General features: G+C 44.7%; 1 protein-coding gene across 11 annotated transcripts in view; it reads right to left on the bottom strand.

The window, feature by feature from the left end:
• The window catches only part of znf438 (zinc finger protein 438), a 253,656-nt gene that overhangs the window by 21,093 nt on the left and 217,976 nt on the right, over nt 1-14,587 (bottom strand). The gene's annotated exons all lie outside the window — the stretch shown is intronic.

A 14,587-nucleotide genomic window follows, 5' to 3' on the forward strand; every position in this document is an offset into this window, starting at 1 on the left:
AGCTCACAGAATAGGCTATAAACCTGCTGATGAGTAGTTTTCACTTTGGCTGTGAAGGGAGAGTTCTGCTAAATACATGGGTTGTCTGGAAGAAACATGCCAATGGGTGTTGCTCAGTCTCAACAAATACCATATCCATGTCCTCCTCCAGAGTAACCCAACCAAGAAAAACAAAGGTTTGCAAGACTCTGGTTCACTTCACACTCAAGAATGTTCACAGTGTCCTTTTGCTGACTTGTACAGTAAATCCGGCCTCTCAGAAAATCTTATCATTTAGTTCCTAATACAGTTATCATGAACTATTACTTAAAAGCAAGTAGCTTTTAACGGCATGTTTTATTCACAAACAGGTCTTGCTCCTTTCTTTGTCCAACAGCTGCTCAGTTCAGCTGTAAACAAGTTTTTCTCCCCAGAAAAGCAAATGGTTTTGCCCTGCTCTCTGCCCATAAATATCATGCTGTCATAGAACAAAGGCTCAGGGTATATATTAATAGTGTAATCATTAAAGGTGAGGAAAAGTTGATCTCACATCTTGTTTCCAGAGCACATACATTGTGAGTAATGTGGCACTTCTCCTAATATGGTGTCTAACTATCTGTTACCTAATAAAAGCATGTTTCCACGCCAACGTTTCCCCCCCCCCCCCCCCACCCCACACCCCCAACTCACCAAACACACAGATCTCTGGTCTGTGGTTTACAGGTTATTCTCTTTTAAAAACCTGCAGCTACGAAGAAGCTTTTAGCATCACACCACTTAGTTGAATTAAATAGCAGTGGAAAAAGTAATCCTTCACAACAGCAATCTCCAGTATAATTTTACTGTCGAAAAATTCAACTTACTCAGAAGAGGAATTAACTGTTAAGTAACAAAATTAAATGCCAGCTTCATGAAACATTTTTATACATATTTGTACAGTAGTCCACAAATAAGACAATGTCAACTTACAGCATAGTCAAGGGGGCAGACATAGATATAGGAAAGAGAGGCTGGGGGGAGTAGGAAGCAATAAGGAAGGCCAGTTTTCTTTTGACATATTTGTAGAGGTAGCGAGATAATATCACTTAGAATGACAGTTCCACATTCCAGAAACATAATGACTAGAAGAAAGTGGTGGACTCTTAACTGCTTTCTGGGCAATTAGGGATGGGCAAGAGAGGGGACAGCACCTCCTCCACAATAATCCTCAACAGTGGCACCCCACAAGGCTATTTGCTCAGCCACCTATTATGATCTTCATATACTCGTGACTGTGTGGCCAAATTCAGCTCTAACTCCATTTGCAAATTTGCTTATGATACCATGCTGATGAGTCACATCTCAAACACTGATGAGACAGTGTACAGGCAAGAGACAGACAGTTTAGTGGTATGGTGTAAAGACAACAATGTCTCCCTAAAGTCAGCCAAACAAAGGAGCTAGTCATTGTTTTCATGAGCAGAGTGGAGGACATGCCCATATTTGTATCAATGTTGCTGAGAGGGAGGTGTTTGAGAGCTTTAAGTTTCTGTGAGTGAATATCACTAACGATCTATTCTGATCCATCCACATTGACGCTACAGTCAAGAAAGAACAATAATGCCACTACTTCCTCAGAAGGCTAAGGAAATTCGGCGTGCCCACAATGATTCTTACCAACTTTTATATACGCACCATAGAAACCATCCTATTTGGATGCAGGTTAATAAAATGTGAGGCTGGACGAACACAGCAGGCCAAGCAGCATCTCAGGAGCACAAAAGCTTTTGTGCTCCTGAGATGCTGCTTGGCCTGCTGTGTTCGTCCAGCCTCACATTTTATTATCTTGGAATCTCCAGCATCTGCAGTTCCCATTATCTCTGATACTATTTGGATGCATCACGGCTTAGTATAGCAACTGCCCTGCCCAAGATCACCAGAAATTACAGTTGTGAACACAGGGTAGGTCATCACGAAAACTAGCCTTCCTCCAAGTGCCTCTGTCTAGACTTTCTGTTGCCTTGGGCAAGTGGCTAATACAATCAAAGGCCTCTCCCACCCCTGTCATATCTGTGCCACCCTCTTCCAGAGCAGAAAATACAAAAGTCTGAAAAGACCTACCAACAGATATACAAACAGTTTCTTCCCCATTGTTATCAGGCTTAAAGAAAAATCAGCCCGGGCTCCAATTTGTCCATTTATAGAGAGTCATAGAGTGAACGGAGCTCTCATATATTAGAGTTGATCTTTCTCTGCAGTTTATCTGTCACTGTAATATTCTTTTCTGCACTCTGTTCTATTACTTTGGCATGCTTACGTAAGGTATGATTCAAGATAATAAAGTGTGAAGCTGGATGAACACAGCAGGCCAAGCGGCATCCCAGGAGCACAAAAGCTGACGTTTCGCGCCTAGACACTTCATCAGAGAGGTATATGATTTGTCTGTTTAGCATATAAACCAATACATTTCACTGTATCTCGGTGACAATAATAAATCAAATCCAAGGGTTAGCTTAGTCAGTGACACTCACGCAGATTTATTGGTTCTATCGCACAGGTTTACAGCACAGACAAAAGCCCTTCGGTCCATTGAGTCAAAAGCCATCTAACTATTCTAATCTTATGTACAAATAAAACTAAAAACCACCTCAGACAGATAAACAGAAATAAAGAACCATGTGAATTCAGATTAATGGAAAGTTGGTGTTGGGAAATACCCCAGAAAAGATTTTCATCAGAAGATGGGATGACGATCTTGAGATTGATTGTCGTGGGCATGGGGAATCATCATCATCATATTCCAAGAAGGAAGAGGACGGTCCTCTGAATCGGAACTGGAATGTTCAAATTTTACTTAAGAAAACAGCACGGTTTTCCCTTCCTTTAATATTTACACAGACAGAAGGAAGACTCAGATCATGAAAAGAAAATCTTTAAGAAAATGAGAGATAATGCTTTCCAGGCAGAAGGAATAAGATGTAGCAAAACATAATTAATGGTATAGTTCTAAAGAGTGTGCAGGGTCAAAGGGATCTTGGTGTTATTTGCATAGATATTTCAAATTTGTTAGACTCATTGGGAGAAAACTAGCAACATGTATGAAGTCTTGGACTTTATAAACTGAGGTACTGAATGAGAAAACAAGAAGTTGTTATGCTGGGCCTTTATAAAGCTTTGGCTAGGCCATAACTAGAGTAAGTGCATCTAGTTCAAATAATCACACATCAGGAAGGATGTGAGGATTCTCAAGATGGTACAGCAGGGATTCAACAGATTAGTTTCAGTGATTAGATTGGAGAAGTTCAGGTTTTTCTCAAACGAGCAAAGGAGTTTGAAGCAAAATTTCGTAGAGGTGCACAAGATGATGATAGGTATAGATAAGATAAAGAAAAGCTGCTCCAATTAGCTGATAATACAAAGACCAAGGGACTAGATTGAAGGCTCTAGAAAGAATGTGGGGCATTGTGAGGAAATTTTTTTGTTATGCACGAAATAGCTTTTTTATACATGCAACTCGCTGCCCGTGCGGAAGGAAAGACAATCAGTGATTTTGCAACTGAATTTGATAGCTACTCAGGGGAATAAATCTGTACAGCTATGGAGACAGACAAGGGAAATGGACTGATTAGATGGCTACACAGATACATGGTATGGACATTATGGGAGAAACAGCCTCCTCCCTTGCTATACTGATTCAATGGCCCTACAATATGCAGCAACTGAGGTGGACAACAATAATTTGCAATTAAACAGCATTTGCAGAAAGAACACAGATGTTCATCTAGAGAAGGAAAGATAAGACCATCAGACCATAAGACATAGGAGTGGAAGTGAGGCCATTCGGCCCATCGAGTCCACTCCGCCATTTAAATCATGGCTGATGGGCATTTCAACTCCACTTCCCTGAACTCTCCCCGTAGCCCTTGATTCCTTGTGAGATCAAGAATTTATCGATCTCTGCCTTGAAGGCATTTAACGTCCCGGCCTCCACTGCACTCTGTGGCAATGAATTCCACAGGCCCACCACTCTCTGGCTGAGGAAATGTCTCCTCATTTCCATTTTAAATTTACCCCCTCTAATTCTAAGGCTGTGCCCACGGATCCTAGTCTCCCCGCCTCACGAAAAGAACTTCCCAGTGTCCACACTTTTTAAGCCATACATTATCTTGTGAGTTTCTATTAGATCGCGCCTCGACCTTCTAAACTCTAATGAATATAATCCCAGGATCCTTAGCTGTTTATCGTACGTTAAACCTACCATTCCAGGGATCATCCGTGTGAATCTCTGCTGGACACGCTCCAGCCCCAGTATGTCCTTCCTGAGGTGTGGGAGCCAAAATTGGACACAGTACTCTAAATGGGGCCTAACTAGAGCTTTATAAAGTCTCAGAAGCGCATCGCCGCTTTTATATTCCAACCCTCTTGAGAGAAATGACAACATTACATTTACTTTCTTAATCACGGACTCTACCTGCAAGTTAACCTTTAGAGAATCCTGAGATCACATAGAATAACAAGTAATTAATTAAGAGGTAGGTTTGATGAGCTTTTAAGGAGGAAGAGGAAGATGGAAATCCAAAGGAGAAACAGAATATGAAGCAACTGACTTACAGCTCTACAGCTTATACAGTGAAGGAGGCCTCATAAGGGGTCAGAGGTCTGTGTGTTCTGCAGTAATATAGCACTGGAGGAAATTTCAGCAATAAATTGGAATGAAGCAGGAGAAAGATTTTTTTGATCAGGATCAGAATCATAATATTTGAGACACTGAGGCAAGGTTAACATGGATATGATGACTATGATTGAACTGTTACGGCTGGATTCATAGGGGCGGTTCCATGTGCATATAGAAGTTGAAACAAAAAGTGGTGGTCAGTGCCATAGACTTGAGCGAAATTAAGAACAGTGACCCGCTGTTTCAGTATTTTTTGGTGAGTTTGATACAGAATATAAATCATACTAAAGATGCTCTGCCATGATCCAAGAGAAAGGGGAGCATATAAATGGGTACAACAGATGAAAGGATCATGATCAGAGCTTGAGAGTAAGACAGCTTACATTATAAATTTCCAACACCAACAGAAAACAGAAATTACTGGAAAAAAACTCAATGGGTCTGGCAGCACTTACTGAGAGAAAACAGAAATAAAAGCAGGTCCAGTGACCTGCGTTCAGAACTGCTTGTAACTTAAACAAAGTTAGTTTATGTGCTGAAAGACGGGATGGGGGTGGGAAGTGGTAAGGAATAAATAATAGGTGGGGATGGAGCCCAGAAAAAGGGAAAAAACAGTTGGTTAGACAAAGGAACGTGTAAAGGTCAGCTTCAACTGGCTGTAGGGCAGAAAGGATGAAGGTGGGAAAGTGGCAGAGTCTCACCGGATTTAGGACAAACCACGTTTAACTAACTCAGAGTTCTTTGGTGAAATAAAAGAAAGGTTTGAGGGGGGTAATACTGTTTAAATGATGAACATAGATTTTAAGAAGGCATTTAACAAAGTGTCACACTGCAAACTTGTGACAATGTCATAACTCATGCAATAAAAGTGATACTAGCAATATGGATATGAAATTAGCTTTGTCACAAGAACAGACAGAAGTGATTAGTGGAGGCTTTTCAGACTGGAATGTACTTGAGTTTACAGTGAAGGTCCCCAGGACTTGGTATTGAGATTCTTGCTTTTACAAATGTACATCAATGAAATACAACACACAATTTCATAATCTATGTTTGGGATGAAGCTCGAAAACAGTGTACATAGCAAGAAGAAAGGTTCAGAACTTCTCTCTTAACTCCTCTCATTTTTTTTCAGGATAGAGAAGTAGCCATGGGTACCCACATGGTCCCCAGTTATACCTGCTTCTTTGCGGAGTAGGTGAAACATTCCTTGTTCCAGTTCTATGTCAGCCCCCATCCACAACTCTTTCTTTGATATATTGATGATATCATCAGTGCTACTTCCCTCTCTCATCCAGAATTGGAAGGGTACATGAATTTCACTTCCAATTTCCACCCTGCTCTCACTTTTACCTGATGTATCTTTGACTCTTCCCTTCCATTCCTCAACATCTCTATTGCCATTTCTGAGGATAGACTGGCCACTAACATTCACAATAAAGCCACTGGGTTCCACAGTTACCTGGCCTATACATCCTTGCACCCTGCTTCTTGTGAAGACTCTATTCCATTTTCTCAGTTCCTCTGTCTCTGTCACCTATGTTCAGATGAGGCCAACATCGACGAGGGAGCCTTCAAAACGTCCACCTTCTTCCTCAACTGAGGGTTCTCCAGCACTGTTGTTGACAGGGCCCTCAACTGGGTCTGACCCATCACCTGCACTTCCACCCTCACCCCTTCTCTTCCCTCCTGCAAATGCAATGGGGTTCCGCTTGTCTTTACCTACAATCCAAAAGATCATCAGCTGCCACTTCCACTACCTCCAGCAAGATGCCACCATGAGACACACATTCCCCTCCCTTCCCTTGTCCGCCTTCTGCAAGGGCCATTCCCTCCAGGAAACCCTGGCCCACTCTTCCTTCGGTCCTACCACCATCCCCCAACAGCCCATAGCACCTTCCCCTGCAACTGGCAAAAGGTATAATATTTGCCCACCATTTACCTCCTCCTTCCAAGGGACCAAACATACTTCCCAGGTGAAGAAACACTTTGCTTGCACTTCCCAGAATCTAGTCTACTACATTCGCCGCTCACAATGTGGTTGCCTCTGTATTGGGGAGACGAAGCGTAGACTGGGCGTGACTGAATGTAACATCTACATTCTGCTTGCAAAAAAGACCCAGAGCTCCCAGTTGCCTGCCACTTTAACATACCACCCTGTTTCCCTGGTGAGCACCTCTGTCTCTGGCTTGCTACAGTGAAATTCAGCAAAAGGTGGATGAACAAAACCTCACTTTTCCACTTGGGGACCCTGCAGCCCTCTGGGCTCAATATCGAGTTCAATAATTTTAGGGCCTAAACTCTCCCATGTCCTAGCCCCCTAACCCACACACCAGGCCTTGTTATCACACACATATTTTGCTGCACAATCTCATCAGGTACGGCAGCATCTGTGAGGAAAAATCAGAGTTAATGTTTCAGGTTCGGTGACTCTTCCTCAGAACTGATGGGAGCTAAACCTGGACCTATATGTGCAAGAATCATTGACAGTGGCAGGACAGGTTTAAAGCTTTTTTCATAAGGAATGGAGGATCATAGAATCCCTACAGTGTGGAACCAGTTCCTTTGGCCCAACAAGGCCACACCAACCCTCAGAGCATCCTACTCTGACTCATCCCCCCATAATCTTAACCTACACATCCCTGAACACTAATTTAGTGGGTAATTTAGCAAGGCCAATCACATAGCCTGCACATCTTTGGACTGTGGGAGGAAACCACAGCACCTGGAGGAAAACCACACAGACACAGGGAGAATGTGCAAACTCCACACAGACAGTCACCCGAGGGTGGAATTGAACCCAGGTCCCTGACGCTGTGAGGCAGCAGTGCTAACCAGAGCCGCCGTACTGCCCTGGATGAAAACAAGGAACTTGAACCTGTATCAAATACTGGTTAGCACCTAAATGGGATTATTGTAATCAATGCCACTCCTTAGGAAAGGCACGACTGCATAAGTGGCGATATAAGCTCATGAGAACGGTCCCAGGGATGAAGAATTTCAGTTACACAGACAGACTGGCAGAATGGAAGGTTGAGAGGAGATTTGATAAAGGTATTCAAAATCATGAGTGGATTGAAAAGAGCAGATAGGGCATAACTATTCCCACTGCTGAATAATTAAGAGGGCACAGATTCGAGCTAATTAGCTAATGAAGTAGTGGAACCATGAGAAGAAGGTGTTTCACAGAGTGAATGGCTTGGAATGTACCGCTTCAGTGATTGTAAAGGCAGGGTCAAATAAAGATATTCAGGAAGGAAAATAATTGAATATTTTGCTCTGCGAGATAACTGGGCTATGGGGAGAAAGTGGGAATGGCATGAGGCAAATTGCTCCTACAGAGGGCTGGTACAAAGGTGATGGTCAAATGGCCTCCTCTGTGTTGTTAACAATTCTGCGATTCTGTGGCTCCTGTGAAAACTGCTTTAATAATTAGTAAAACAGCTGGAACAGCCACAAAAAAATAAAGTAATTCCTGCAATCACTGAAATAAAAATAGTGCAGTCACTGACAGCAAACCACATGGGTCATCTAAAAAAAGGCACTGTCTCCCTTCGAAGAATGGTACATATGTTTCTACTGGATAAGAAAAATAATCTTGCATTGGTTTTATGAATTTTTTTCATTTTGTTGAAAAGTAGTAGAAAAATGGAAGGAAGATTTGGAAAATTTGTTTGATCTGTTGATACTATAATGATTGTCCAATGCCATCTTTATGGATCATTAAGAAATGTTTGGTATAGACCAGACCAGACTCCCTCAAAATATATTAAGAAGCTACAGCCTAAACCGATGACAGTATCGGCGGCGCCTTGAGCTCCCCAGAGGAGCTCGAACAGTTCATCCACTTCATCAACACCTTCCATCCCAACCTCAAGTTCACCTGGGCCATCTCCAACACATCTCTTACCTTCCTGGACATCTCTGTTTCCATCTCAGGCAACCATCTATAAACCATTTCAAGCCCACCGACTCCCACAGCTACCTGGAATGCACATCCTCCCACCCACTTTCCTGCAAAAATTCCATCCCCTATTCCCAATTCCTTCGCCCCCGCCGCACCTGCTCCCAGGATGAGACATTCCACGCCCGTACATCCCAGATGTCCTCGTTCTTCATGGACCGCAACATCCCCCCCCGCCTCGGTGATCGCGAACGCCCTCAACCGTGTCTTCCGCATATCCGGCAATTCATCCCTCACAACCTGCCCCTGCAATAACCGCCAAAAGAGGATCCCCCTAGTCCTCACATACAACCCCACCAACCTCTGGATACAATGCATCATGCTCCGACACTTCCGCCATCTACAATCTGACCCCACCACTAAAGACAGTTTTCCCTCCCCACCCTTGTCTGCCTCCCAGAGACACCAATCTCTCTGCGATCCCTTGTCTGCTCCACACTCCTCTCCAACCATACCACACCCGGCACTTTCCCCTGCAACTGCAGGAAGTGCTACACTTGCCCCCACACCTCCTGCCTCACCCCCATCCCAGGCCCCAAGATGACTTGCCACATGAAGCAGATGTCCACTAGCACATCTGCCAATGTGGTATACTGCATCCGCTGTACCTGGTGTGGCTTCCTCTACATTGGGGAAACCAAGTGGAGGCTTGGGGACCGCTTTACAGAACACCTATGCTCGGTTCGCAATAAACAACTGCACCTCCCAGTCGTGAACCATTTCAACTCCCCCTCGCATTCCTTCGACAACATGTCCATCCTGGGCCTCCTGCAGTGCCATAATGATGCCACCGATAGGTTGCAGGAACAGCAACTCATATTCCGCTTGGGAACCCTGCAGCCCAGTGGTATCAATGTGGATTTCACCAACTTCAAAATCTCCCCTCCCCCGACTGCATCCCAAAACCAGCCCAGCCCGTCCCCGCCTGCCTGACCTGTTCTTCCTCTCACCTATCACCTCCTCCCACCTCAAGCCGCACTCCCATTTCCTACCTACTAACCTATCTTGTCCCCTTGATCAGTCCGTTCTCCCCGGACTGAGCTATCCCCTCCCTACCTCCCCACCTACACTCTCCTCTCCGCCTATCTTCTCCTCTATCCATCTTCGGTCCGCCTCCCCCCTCTCCCTATTTATTTCAGAATCCTCCTCTCCATCCCCCCTTTTCTGATGAAGGGTCTAGGTCCGAAACGTCAGGTTTTGTGCTCCTAAGATGCTGCTTGGCCTGCTGTGTTCATCTAGCTCTACACTTTGTTATCTCAGCCTAGACCCCAGCATTTTCTTATCTTTAAGGTAAATGTAAGATACCTTGTTTTTAATGCTACTCTATTGATCAATCTACTCGACATTAAGCAAAACACAATGAATTCATACCATATAGTTAAAATACAATAAAAGAATGGAGGAATTGGAATAAGTTTTCTAATAGAGCTAAGTTAACAGAATAATAGATACAGTAACTTTACTAATTAATTGTTCCAATATAGTAACAAGGCAAAAACATATCCTTGGAAAAAAGCAAATTCAGGACACAGATCGTCTCACATGCAACTCCTGTCACAGTTATCGAATCACCAGGTTTTAGCTGTAACCGAGAGAGGGACAAAAAAATAGCTTCCACCTCTTCAAGACCCCAACAGCAACTGCTGAAAACTAAACCTAAAATCCCTGGTTCTGAGTGAACTCAGCCACACCCATTTAGGCTGCTTCTACTATTCTAACTTTTAAAGAAAAACTCAAGACCTCAAGCTATTTACTTTCTTACAGACTGCTCGGTGCCTCTTGTTCAATCTCTCTCTTAAAAGAAACCAGGATAAAATAATCTCTTAAAGCCACAGCATCATCACATGTAATCACTGACATATTAAGATTTGACTTCTAGTTACAATAGGTAAGAACTAATATATCTTTTTTATGTGCTCACATTCGTGTTGTAGTCTGCCATAAATGACTTGGATGAGGAGGTTGAGGGGTGGGTTAGTACGTTTGTTCATGACACAAAGATTGGAGGTGCCATTGATAGTATCGAGGGCTATTGCAGGCTTCAGCGAGACATTGACAGAATGCAGAGCTGGGCTGAGAAATGGCAGATGGAGTTCAACCTGGATAAATGCGAAGAGATGCATTTTGGAAGGTCGAACTTAAAGGCTGAATCTAGGATTAAAGGCAGGATTCTCGGCAGTGTGGAGGAACAGCGGGATCTTGGTGTTCAAGTGCATAGCTCCCTCAAAGTTGCCACCCAAGTGCATAAGGTTGTTAAGAAAGCATATGGTGTTTTGGCTTTCATTAACAGGGAGATCGAGTTTAACAGCCGCGAGGTTATGCTGCAGCTCTACAAACCCTGGTGAGACCACACGTCCAGTTCTGGTCGCCCTATTATAGGAAAGATGTGGAGGCTTTGGAGACGGTCCAAAGGAGGTACGCTGCCTGGACTGGAGGGTTTGTCTTACGAGGAGAGGTTGACCGAGCTCGGACTTTTGTCTCTGGAGTCAAGGAGGAAGAGAAGTGACCTGATCGAGGTGTACAAGGTAATGAGAGGCATGGATAGAGTCGATAACCAGAGACTTTTCCCCAGGGCAGGATTGACTGCCACAAGGGGTCATGGTTTTAAGGTGTTAGGAGGAAGGTATAGAGGAGACGTCAGAGACAGGTTCTTCACCCAGAGAGTTGTGAGCGCGTGGAATGGTTTGCCAGTGGTAGTCGTGGAAGCAGAGTCATTAGTGACATTTAAGCGACTGCTGGACATGCACATGGACAGCAGTGAATTGAGGGGATAATAGGTTAGGCTATTTCGTTTTTGGGTTAGGATTATTTCACGGCACAACATCGTGGGCCGAAGGGCCTGTACTTTTCCATGTTCTATAAGGATTGAAAATGGTTAATGTCTGGAATAGTGTAAGTAACACCTTCCACTATGACAGTGTAAGAAATCATATGTCAGATATGAGAGAAAGAGAGAGAGAGAGAGAGAGAGAGAGAGAGAGAGAGAGAGAGAGGGTGGGGGGGGGGGGAAGAGAGAAGCATCATTGCTGTAACAGTTAGTCATGCTTCTGTAAAACATATATATTTTCATAATATGTAATAATCTAGTTCCAGTTCACACCAATCAAAGACTGTAACCTCTCCTAGCTAAACTAACCAAACATACAACATAGTGAACAGCAGTGCAGCTGTCAAGGATGAAAAAACTTTGAAAAACAATTTTAAAATAGGTTGAAAGTCTAGACCTCAGACAACTGGCACCAGACATCGACAGAACTTGAGGCGTTTGTGAAGAACTCAAAGCCTGTTCCACAGATGAAGTGGAAAATCAAGAGGCAAAGGCATTCAGGCTGCACTGCAGAGACATGGTGGTCTTTGAAGGAAGGCCTGATCTCTCAATCACAGGTTTCAAGTTAGAGGAACGAACAATGGTCAGGGATCTGGTGAGCAACACTTGAACAGGGTACAAATAAGCAACTTAATGGTGCAGCTCCAAACGAAGAAACAATTGAGTATATCAACCTGAAGTTGTCACATTACATGTACTCATCATGAGGTAGAAAGAAAAGCAAAACCAAAAGGTAGCTGCAAACTTCCAACACACCAGGATCAGGGAATGAAGAGACTGCTGAACTAACGTGGTAAAGCGACGTTCAGTGACTTTAATGAAATAAATACTTAGTCTAGCAGAGAGATTCTTCTAGGAAAGATAGGATCTCAGCAGGAGTCAGCACAAGGTTTGACAATGCAGAGCACTTTCAACAATAGACGATAAACTGAAAACTTAAAGTTACTTAGAAAGCTTCAGAAAAGCCATAAATTCTAAATATACACCACCAGAAAGGTTCAGGCAAATGTAAGGACTAAATCAAACTCAAAACTAGACTCCAGAGAAAGAAAGTTTTTGAGGTGCAGAACTGCTTTTAAATTATTCGCCATCAAGAAGCAGAACAAGTCCACGCATCAGAGAGTGGTGGGTGCCTGAAATGCGCTGTCAGGGGATGTAGTGGATGCAGATACTATAGTGTCTTTTAAAGGGTGTCTTGGCAAATACATGAATAGGATGGGAATAGAGGGATACAGTCCCCGGAAAGGTAGGGGGTTTTAGTTGTGATGGGCAGCATGTCGGTGTAGGCTTGGTAGGCCGAAGGGCCTGTTCCTGTACTCTAATTTTCTTTATGTTTTGCTGTATCACTTTATTGCAGAGGAGTAGTAGCAGAGAATATTACAGCAAGAAAATGTATTAATGAAACACAAGATAAATTTTAAGACATCAAAAGTCTTTGATTATTATTTCAACCTGAGAAGCAACATGATTCTGGAAAGTGCCGAACTCAAAGGAACAGTCCAGAAACCAGGTGTATAGATAGATGAGAGATAATGGGAACTGCAGATGCTGGAGAATTCCAAGATAATAAAATGTGAGGCTGGATGAACACAGCAGGCCAAGCAGCATCTCAGGAGCACAAAAGCTGACGTTTCGGGCCTAGACCCTTCATCAGAGAGGGGGATGGGGAGAGGGAACTGGAATAAATAGGGAGAGAGGGGGAGGCGGACCGAAGATGGAGAGTAAAGAAGATAGGTGGAGAGAGTGTAGGTGGGGAGGTAGGGAGGGGATAGGTCAGTCCAGGGAAGACGGACAGGTCAAGGAGGTGGGATGAGGTTAGTAGGTAGCTGGGGGTGCGGCTTGGGGTGGGAGGAAGGGATGGGTGAGAGGAAGAACCGGTTAGGGAGGCAGAGACAGGTTGGACTGGTTTTGGGATGCAGTGGGTGGGGGGGTAAGAGCTGGGCTGGTTGTGTGGTGCAGTGGGGGGAGGGGACGAACTGGGCTGGTTTAGGGATGCAGTAGGGGAAGGGGAGATTTTGAAACTGGTGAAGTCCACATTGATACCATATGGCTGCAGGGTTCCCAGGCGGAATATGAGTTGCTGTTCCTGCAACCTTCGGGTGGCATCACTGTGGCACTGCTTAGAGACCACTCTCTCCGTGACTCCCTTGTTCGCTCCATACTGCCCTCCAACCCCACCACACCCGGCAGCTTCCCCTGCAACCGCAGGAAATGCTACACTTGTCCCCACACCTCCTCCCTCACCCCCATCCCAGGCCCCAAGATGACATTCCACATTAAGCAGAGGTTCACCTGCACATCTGCCAATGTGGTATACTGCATCCACTGTACCCGGTGCGGCTTCCTCTACATTGGGGAAACCAAGCGGAGGCTTGGAGACCGTTTTGCAGAACACCTCCGCTCAGTTCGCAACAAACAACTGCACCTCCCAGTCGCAAACCATTTCCACTCCCCCTCCCATTCTCTAGATGACATGTCCATCATGGGCCTCCTGCACTGCCACAATGATGCCACCCGAAGGTTGCAGGAACAGCAACTCATATTCCGCCTGGGAACCCTGCAGCCTAATGGTATCAATGTGGACTTCACCAGTTTCAAAATCTCCCCTTCCCCTACTGCATCCCTAAACCAGCCCAGTTCGTCCCCTCCCCCCACTGCACCACACAACCAGCCCAGCTCTTACCCCCCCACCCACTGCATCCCAAAACCAGTCCAACCTGTCTCTGCCTCCCTAACCGGTTCTTCCTCTCACCCATCCCTTCCTCCCACCCCAAGCCGCACCCCCAGCTACCTACTAACCTCATCCCACCTCCTTGACCTGTCCGTCTTCCCTGGACTGACCTATCCCCTCCCTACCTCCCCACCTACACTCTCTCCACCTATCTTCTTTACTCTCCATCTTCGGTCCGCCTCCCCCTCTCTCCCTATTTATTCCAGTTCCCTCTCCCCATCCCCCTCTCTGATGAAGGGTCTAGGCCCGAAACGTCAGCTTTTGTGCTCCTGAGATGCTGCTTGGCCTGCTGTGTTCATCCAGCCTCACATTTTATTATCTTGTATAGATAGATGCGTTTATTAGAGATTTTCACAGGTTAGTTGAAAGATATAACAATGAAACCCAGAAACAGAAATTAATACACTGGCACTCTGCTGTAGGTAGTGTGTA

The sequence above is a fragment of the Stegostoma tigrinum genome, chromosome 2 (genome assembly GCF_030684315.1).
Source record: "Stegostoma tigrinum isolate sSteTig4 chromosome 2, sSteTig4.hap1, whole genome shotgun sequence".
NCBI classification, from domain to species: domain Eukaryota; kingdom Metazoa; phylum Chordata; class Chondrichthyes; order Orectolobiformes; family Stegostomatidae; genus Stegostoma; species Stegostoma tigrinum.